The sequence below is a fragment of the Bos taurus genome, chromosome 11, assembly GCF_002263795.3.
Source record: "Bos taurus isolate L1 Dominette 01449 registration number 42190680 breed Hereford chromosome 11, ARS-UCD2.0, whole genome shotgun sequence".
NCBI classification, from domain to species: Eukaryota; Metazoa; Chordata; class Mammalia; order Artiodactyla; family Bovidae; genus Bos; species Bos taurus.
Genome location: NC_037338.1, coordinates 84722362 through 84731792, shown reverse-complemented (window position 1 = coordinate 84731792; position 9431 = coordinate 84722362). Strand labels below are relative to the sequence as shown.

Below are 9431 nucleotides of genomic sequence, written 5' to 3'. Positions count from 1 at the left end.
TGGAAAGCCATATACCTATCTTTTAGTATCCCAGTTACTCATTTGCACTTTTGCTGCCAAGAGGCTCTTCATCTAGAAACACCATGAAATTAATCTGGGAACTCAAATATTTGTTGTGCTCTATTTCTGCAACCCCACACTTTTCATCATAAATCTCAGAGAATAAAGCATTTATTTTTCAAGGTCAGGTTAGATCATGATTACTCAACTTTTTTGGGCAAAGGTTTTAGATTTCTGATTCTCATTTTGGTATGAATTCCAAATGCGTGTTGAAGTCCACATTCAAAATTTCTTTGTCTTTCAACTCCCCACCTAAGGCTGCAACTTTGGTCATTTGAACTAAAAGAAAAGAAAAAAAAAGTTTGAAAACCTTTCAAGTCACTCTAGTACCATCTCAGATCTAGTAGTGGAGCATAATAATCTACTCTGCCCTTTTTTCCCTGTACTCTCCAAGACCCACCCCAGTTTTCCAATTCATATTACTCTGATAATGAAAAGATAGATAGTGACAGATAGACAGACATATTAAGCAAAAATTGTTTTGTGCTCAATAAGCCAGTTTAGAAAACATTAATATACAAATGAAGGTTTTCTTTCTCTGCCCTTTATAATTCTCTTCCAAGAAATCACCTCTTCAAAACATAAACCCAACAGATGTTATTTATCATTTCATTTTGCCTTTGAAGTACAGACTCTTCTCTTTGGGGAGGAAATAACTGTTAGAATTTTGACATTCACCTGGAGAGATTTAAACTAAATCATTAAGAATACATCAAAAATCCTGTTTCAATTCAGTTTAGTTCAGTCGCTCAGTCATGTCCAACTCTTTGCGACCCCATGGACTGCAGTATGCCAGGCTTCCCTGTCCATCACCAACTCTCGGAGCTTACTCAAACTCATGTCCATTGAGTTGGTGATGCCATCCAACCATCTCATCCTTTGTCATCCCTTTCTCCTTCTGACTCCAGTCTTTCCCAGCATCAGCGTCTTTTCCAATGAGTCAGTTGTTCGCATCAGGTGGCCGAGGTATTGGAGTTTCAGCTTCAGCATCAGTCCTTCCAACGAGTATTTAGGACTGATTTCCTTTCACATGGACTGGTTGGATCTTCTTGCTGTCTAAGGGACTCTCAAGAGTCTGCTTCAACACCATAGTCATCCAGTCCATCATTAAGAACACAACAAAAATCCTTTTTACAGGGAACTTAAGATAAATTGGAGTACACAGACAGTGAACACTGAAAGAATGACTTTTCACTAATCCCAACTATACTTCAAGTTTTTATGAACTTTATATCATGTATTGAAATAATTGATATAAGTTGATGTATAAAACTTGTTCTTACTACTCAAGGGTCCAGGATGGACATAAAAATACCCTGCAAAAGAAAGATCCCCCAGATTGATGTCCCAGTAAATGGCACTCTATAGAGTGAGGTCTTTATTTAAAGAAGCCAGAGAAACAGGAAAATTTAAAAAGAATGACAGCTGAGTCCCTAGAGATAAGTGAGAGTCAAACTATGGAAAATAAGAACACTTTCTAAAATCCAAGCTGCTGCTGCTGCTGCTGCTGCTGCGTCACTTCAGTCGTGTCCGACTCTGTGCGACCCCATAGACGGCAGCCTACCAGGCTCCCCCGTCCCTGGGGTTCTCCAGGCAAGAACACTGGAGTGGGTTGCCATTTCCTCCTCCAATGCACGAAAGTGGAAAGTGGAAAGTGAAAGTGAAGTCGCTCGGTCGTGTCCGACTCTTAGTGACCCCATGGACTGCAGCCTACCAAGCTACAAGTACATAAACAATGAGAGGCAATAAAAACATCCTGAAGAAAGGAAAGATTGGAACAGCCTGCGAAATGCATGTGAAAGGTAAAGTCCTAAGAAAAAGCTCCAAGAAAATTATCTTCATAAGTGTCAGAGTATCTCAGCGTTGCTTTAACTGAGTTCATTAGTTCCTAAGCAGTTTCAGGTTCAAACTACAGGTCAAAATTGTGTTTCTATTTTCTGCACACACCTTTATCTTTCATTTTTCAAGAGAGTTAATAAATGTCATCCTATTCATGCCTGGAATACTAGGTGTAATCTCTTACGGTTTAGAATCAGTGTATTTGTCTTGTGTTGAAAGTTTAGGGGACTGTCAGGATTTGAATTGAAAGGTATATAATCAAATCTGACTCCTATACTCTAAATGTATATCTTGCAATTTGTAGATGAATAATGGAAAGAAAATAAAAAAGAAAACACCTCCAGCCTTGGGTACATGATTCTGGTTGACTTTTTGTTATCCAGATTCCACTTGACCATCAGAGTGACCACTTGACCACCAGAGGGTGCTCATCATTCTTCACAATGGTTATGTCAACACTTGCTTCTTAAGATATCTCTCCACGTGAGATTGATGGGATGACACAGCACGTGGTGTGCACATGACAATCATTCAGAGATATGGGAGTGCATTAGATGTCTCCCCTTGAGTCAACAACACACTCAGATATCCCAGTCTTTTCCATATTGTGCCTATGTTTGGACTTCTCAGTCACATCACCATCCTAACCATATTCTAGTAGTTTTTCAGTGTGTCTGCTTTTGTAGTGTTTCCCCACTTATTCATATCTAAGATTTAATCACCAAGACGTATTGAAGACATCTTTTTTTTTGTATGTTTGTTTTGATAGTGTAAGGAAATGTAGAAACATTTGTTCTTGGGAGATAATGTCAGAAGTAGATCTGTATGGTTTTCTACAAATGGACTCTTCTTTCAAATCTAACTCATTTATTACACGGAGCATCAGGAGGTACAAAAATAAAATTCTAATAGTTGTTGAAAAAGTGATGCCATTTCAAAGTTGAGATAATTTGCTTTAGCTCTAGCATGAAATATGAGAAGGGATTACTGTTGATTTGAGTGAATCAGGTCACAAAACTGTACTTAATTTGCTTTATACCTGTTAGGACTGTATACGTATTTTACTAAGATGTAATAACAGAGTCTATGCCCTAAAAGGGCAGTGAAATGAAGGACATGTGAGTTGCAAAGTCAGGTAAGATTGAATTTGAATATCTGGAGCAGCACTGCTTGGCTATGTGAAATCAGTCAGGTTAATTAACCTTTCTAAATTTTACATACGTAAAACGAAAAAATTGTTCTAGTCCAGTAGCATTGAAATGTGTATATAGAGTAAATACTTAAATATGTTACATACAGAAAATGGCACTTGGTAGGGTGTTACTATATCTGATATAATTACTGCAGTTATGAGTTTCTTATTTGTTTACATGTATTTGATATGTCTTTGACCATTTAATATATGTGAGTGTATACAGACAGACAGTTTTACATGGTACCAAAATACATATATAGATGTAATAAGAATCTAAAAATAAAAATTTTGTATATAACTTCCAAAAGGTGGTTAATTATAAACATTTGCTTTATAAATGAATTTGAAATATATCAATTAATTACTAATTTCAATTTAAAATTAACTTGAAATCAGCAGCCATAACCATTAGGTAACTGAGTTATCCAAGTAATGCAAATATTGTTATAAGGTATTTTGATGGCATTCAGTGAAAGGATGCAATGTACTCAGCATGGTAAATGAAGAAGTCAGAAAAAACATAGCACATTGCAATACCTTGGAAGGCTTAGAAGTAAATTTGCTTGATCAAAGAAGGATTTTCTGCTTTTAAGTGCTGATCACAATTTTAAATGGTTTTACATGAGGGGAGAAACTACTTCATCAACCAGATTAGGTGAATTGAGCCTAGAGATTAATGGAGTGACAAATGTTTCAGTCAGAGTTATTTTATATAAATTATATTCCCAATTCAGGCACTTAATTCAGCATCATCTATGACAAGTAACTCAACTGTGATGATCCTGAATTTCCTCAGCTATTTTGTAGAGAAGATGGACTTACTGGCAAAACACATGACTTAAAATTATTTAAAGAATACACTAGTACTGCAACAGTTCTGAATAAAGTTTCTTATTTTTCTGTGATTATAAACCCCACATGCATGTATTCCTTGCCACTCCTATTTTGCTTTCAGTTCAGTTCAGTTCAGTTGCTCAGTTGTGCCCGACTCTTTGTGACACCATGGACTGCAGCACTCCAGGCTTCCCTGCCCATCACCAAAACCCAGAGTATGCTCAAACTCATGTCCATTGAGTCGGTGATGCAATCCAACCATCTCATCCTCTGTCGTCCCCTTCTCCTTCTGACTCCAGTCTTTCCCAGCAGCAGGGTCTTTTCCAGTGAGTCAGTTCTTCACATCAGGTGGCCAAAATATTGGAGCTTCAACTTCAGCATCAGTCTTCCAATGAATATTCAGGACTGATTTCCTTTAGGATTGACTGGTTTGATCTCCTTGCAGTCCAAGGGACTCTCAAGAATCTTCTCCAACAACACAGTTCAAATGCATCAATTCTTCCATGCTCAACTTTCTTTATGGTCCAGTTCTCACATTCATACATGACTACTGGTAAAACCATAGCTTTGACTAGATGGACCTTTGTTGGCAAAGCAATGTCTCTGCTTTTTAGTATGCTGTCTAGGTTAGTCACAGCTTTTCTTCCAAGGAGCAAGCGTCTTTTAATTTCACAGCTTCAGTCATTATCTGCAGTGATTTTGGATCCCAAGAAAAAGATGTCTGTCACTGTTTTCATCATTTCCTCATCTATTTGCCATGAAGTGATGGGACCAGAGGCCATAATCTTTGTTTTTAGAACACTGAGTTTTAAGCTAGCTTTTCACTCTCCTCTTTCACCTTCATCAAGAGGCTCTTTAGTTCCTCTTCAGTTTCTGCCATTAGGGTGGTGTCATCTGTGTATCTGAGATTACTGATATTCCTCACAGCGATCTTGATTCTAACTTGGGCTTCATCCAGCCTAGCATTTTGAATGATGTACTCTTTATATAAGCTAAATAAGCAGGGTGACAATATACAGCCTTGTCATGCTACTTTCCCAATTTGTAACCAGTCTGTTGTTTCATGTCTGCTTCTAACTGTTGTTTCTTGACCTGCATACAGATCGAGTATTGAGTTGTGGGCTGGTTTTGCTTTAAAACCAGTTGAACCCAAAGCTCAACTCAAATGTGTCTCTCAAACGGACACCTACTAACAGATTAAGTACTGAAAATTACTGTCTTGAAGTCATCATATACATGTCCATGGTTAGTTACATCACTCTTGAGAAAAATAATTTCTGAATTAGAATGGGATCTTAGTGACGTGCACTGGTGAGCAGAAGGTTGGTGGAGAGGTAAGAACATGCTTAGTTCTTTATGTTTTTATCCATGTCCAGATAAATAGGCCAATTTCCTTGGTTAAACACCTGCTATAAACAGAAAAATTTGGCCAAAACAGTATGGATGAGGCTGGACAAAGTTTGCCCATTGCTAGGCTAGATTTATATCCAGATTTATTTAACTAAGAATCTTGAAAGCCAGCTTTAATTGTGTGGCTACTGAGAATAGAAACATATTTAGCTTGTCCCAGTTTTGCTTCCCAAGGTGCCTTAGAGTCTATAATGAAAACACACAGCTGGTATTAATACAGTCTGTGCAAGGATGACCTTGCTGATTCTAACATGCTTAATTTTTGCTGTGCCACAGCCCTGTTATGCTTCAGTTTGTGTCATCATTCTGGATTTTTAAAAGCTAACTATGCACTTATTTTTTTCTATTTAAGGAAATATCTACAAAGAGCCAAGTTCGACATCAGTAAAACTATATCCTTAGACTAAGTAAAAAGCAATCACTAGTCTGATATACCTGAATCTAACTGGTTATTGATTGTTTCTTGTCTTACTGGCTTCTGCCTCCCTGTTCCTAATACACTGACAAAAGAGCCTGGGAACATCTGACAAAGCCAGTCAAAAAGGCAATCTTAAACTGGAACTCTATGCTGATTTCAGTAGGCACAGCTGAAAGAAAAGTCACACAATTAAATAAAAACACTGGAACAATGATATACCGAATCAAAACAGAAAGTCTGAGTGACAATATTCATATCACAAAAAAGGGTAACATGAATTGGTTGATTACTACCATGCTGACAATGTATCTAATACACAATTGATATTTGAGCAATATTTATAAATTGTCATTTTCTCAAAATCTAGGATAAGTTAAGGAGAGACATCATAAAACCACAAGCTAAGAGAAAATAAAGGATGTAAATTTGGTCAGGAAATCAGATGCCAGATTCTAGTAACATATATAGAGATTTTAGAGAAAAACTTTGTGTTCCAAGAATTTTACACCCTGCCAAGTTGTCATTCATTTTGTGAAGGCAACAGAAAGACATTCTTTGCTCTGTATGGGCTAAATTTTCCTAATGCTGCTTCTAGTGCGATAGACTAAACACATGCTGGATCTGTCCGTTTCTTACCAAAAACAAGAAAATGACAGAAACATTGTTTTAAATATAAGCTAATGAATGCTTGCTGCTGCTGCTGCTAAGTCGGTTCAGTGTCCGACTCTGTGCGACCCCATAGATGACAGCCCACCAGGCTTCCTAGTCTCTGGGATTCTCCAGGCAAGAACACTGTAGTGGGTAGCAGCTATCAAATCCATGAAAGAGAATTTATACACATCAGATCATGAGCTTAGACTACAACTTTCTTGGTTTCCTTTAACTGTCTTTGTCTTCCTGTATAGCCCCATCCTTTCTGGGGGAGTTAAGAATTTGGATTAGCAAGCCACTTGCCTAAGTTTGCATCCAAGTTCTGCTGTTTCCTAATGGTGTGAGTTGGAAATTTCCCTGTGCCTGTTCCCTCATCTGTAGAACAAGAGTAATTATAGCCCCTACCTCCTGTGCTAACTATTGGGATGTGTGTGTGCTCAGCTGTGTCCACCTCTGTGGACTCTTGGACTGCAGCCCGCCAGGCTCCTCTGTCCATGGAATTCTCCAGGCAAGAATACTGGCATGGGTTGCTACGACCTCCTCCAGGGGATGTTTCCAACCCAGGGATTGAACTTGCATCTTTTGCATCTCCTGCATTGGCAGACAGATTCTTTACCACTGCACAACTATAGTATAGGCAAAATACTTAGTCATTCCTGGTTTATAAAAAGTGCTATGTAAGTATTGCTGCTGCTGCTGCTGCTAAGTCGCTTCAGTTGGGTCCGACTCTGTGCGACCCCGTCCACAGCCCACCAGGCTCCTTCGTCCATGGGATTTTCCAGGCAAGAATACTGGAGTGGGGTGCCATTGCCTTCTCCGATGTATTAGCTACTGTTTATTTTTACATTGGAGGCTAAATAGTCTTAAATTTTCCAGCAAAATATAAAGAAGCCTTTCTGTTTTAAATTATTGTCATTGGGGGCAATTATATAGTCACTTCAAAGATAATGTTTTCTATTCAAATTATTCTATCACCTTAGAGTTTAGGGTCAAAAAATGAATTTTTTCAGGCACACAAATATGCTTTAATTTTTAGAAGACTCTTAATCATTGAATATATATGTATGTATATGTCTATTATACATATATGAATATATATATATAAATATATATTCCAAATAATCTATTTATCTTCCTGTTAGTTTTGGTAGTTTGAGTCTCTCAAACAATTGGTTCATTTCATCTATATTATAACATTTATGGGCATAGTTTTATTCACACTATTCCTTTATTAACTTTTATTACCCTTTTTGGCTCATTTATTATCTTAATAACCCACGGGATCAGTACTAGTGTTCAGTCTTTCATTTCTGATAGTGGTTATTTGTGTCTTCTTTTTTCTTGGTTATTCTAGCTGAAGATTTATCACTTTCACTGGTCTTTTCAACAAAACCAGATTTTATTTCCATTTCTTCTTTTAATTAGGCCCTCGTTAAAACATTTAGATATGATAATATATTTTATTTCTAAATTTGTATATGTTATTCTTAATCCATTTTGTTATTTTCAATACTTCCTTACATTCTTATTTTATCTTCATCTTTTATTTCTTTAAATATTTGAGGCATCACCAACTCAATGGACTTGAGTTTGAGTAAACTCCAGGAGTTGGTGATGGACAGGGAGGCCTGGCATGCTGCAGTCCATGGGGTCACAAAGAGTCCGACACGACTGAGCGACTGAACTGAACTGAGTTATTATAAAATCTAATGTCCTTTGCTTATCTAAATCTATTAGTCATTTGTCTTTTTCACTTTGGATTTGTTCTTATTTCTATAAAAATACCTTGCCTGTTTAAATATGCTATTCAACATAAGTTTAAATATGGTTTTCTTTTTATCTTTGTATGACAAAAACAGGGAGTATAAATTGATTATAACTGGTAAATAGAGGTCACAACTCAGATATTTTACTCTTTTCTAGTGTCCTTGAATTAATCTGGGATTAATTTATAGCTGTCTAAAAGCTTAGTTTCCGGGTTATTTTGCTGACAATAGGCCTTTGTTTTCAGTCCAACCCCTTGATTTCATTTATGCTTACTCCTCACTCAGTTCATAATTATTTTTGTCCCTGGAGAGTCTCCTTCTATCTTGAAAAATTTTAAAATATATTTAAAAACACTTGTGTAGGGTGCCTCAAAAAATCTTCTCTTCTACACTTTCATAAGCAAAATTGCTTTTTAAAAATGTAAATTTCAGAAAATAAAGTTAAAAATTATTTTAGTAGAATGAGAAACTAAACAAATAGTATACAATAGAATAGATACAAAAATTATAAAGATGACATGTTTACTAGATCCCTGTCATATGTACTCTGTTATCTATACACAGCAAATTGTTAAGATATTGATGATCGATTTTATTATAATTGCAAGTCACACTCTGGGTATTATAAAAAGTGGAATTATTTTAGGTAAACATGAATATTATTTTATTGCTAGTATAACTCAAAATGGGACTTGAGCTCTAACTTTTCCTTTATTACTATTCTTACAGTATCCTGTTTCTCCCCATATTTGAGGACAAGCTCAATAAGACCGTTCACATTAGAAGCCAAAAGTTTAATGGGTTCTACTATGTACCAGAAACTATTCTCGACTTCAGGAGCACAAAACTAATACGATGTGAGTCCTGTCTTACAGAAATAAAGTATGTTGGCCCTCGGGTGGATGTTGAATGTGTAGCACTGGTATTGCTGATGGTAATAAAGGTGGTGGTAAATATGCAATGCACGTTAACGCAAAGCAAACTTTAAAAGACACGGAAAGAACACTATGAGCATTCGAAAGAGTAAAATACTATATACATATATCTAAATAGGAATAGATATGATAGTGGGGTGCAGGGTATGACTTAGAGCTGTCCCTTGAAAGAAAATTAGTACATACAGCCATAATAGAAGTAGGTTTCAGAAAGAGGCTAAGACATTCACAAGAATTTTATGTATAAGCACTGGCAATGTATGGATAAGAGTGAAAACTTCAAAAATTAATAATGCACTATGTCCTGGTACTATTATGTATTA

General features: G+C 36.5%; 1 long non-coding RNA gene across 1 annotated transcript; it reads left to right on the top strand.

The window, feature by feature from the left end:
* The first annotated feature begins 1581 nt into the window (after positions 1-1581).
* Positions 1582-9071, top strand: LOC132346522 (uncharacterized). Its single transcript, XR_009496345.1, has 2 exons — positions 1582-1862; positions 8903-9071. It is a non-coding gene; the product is annotated as an uncharacterized lncRNA (long non-coding RNA).
* The last annotated feature ends 360 nt before the right edge of the window (positions 9072-9431 follow it).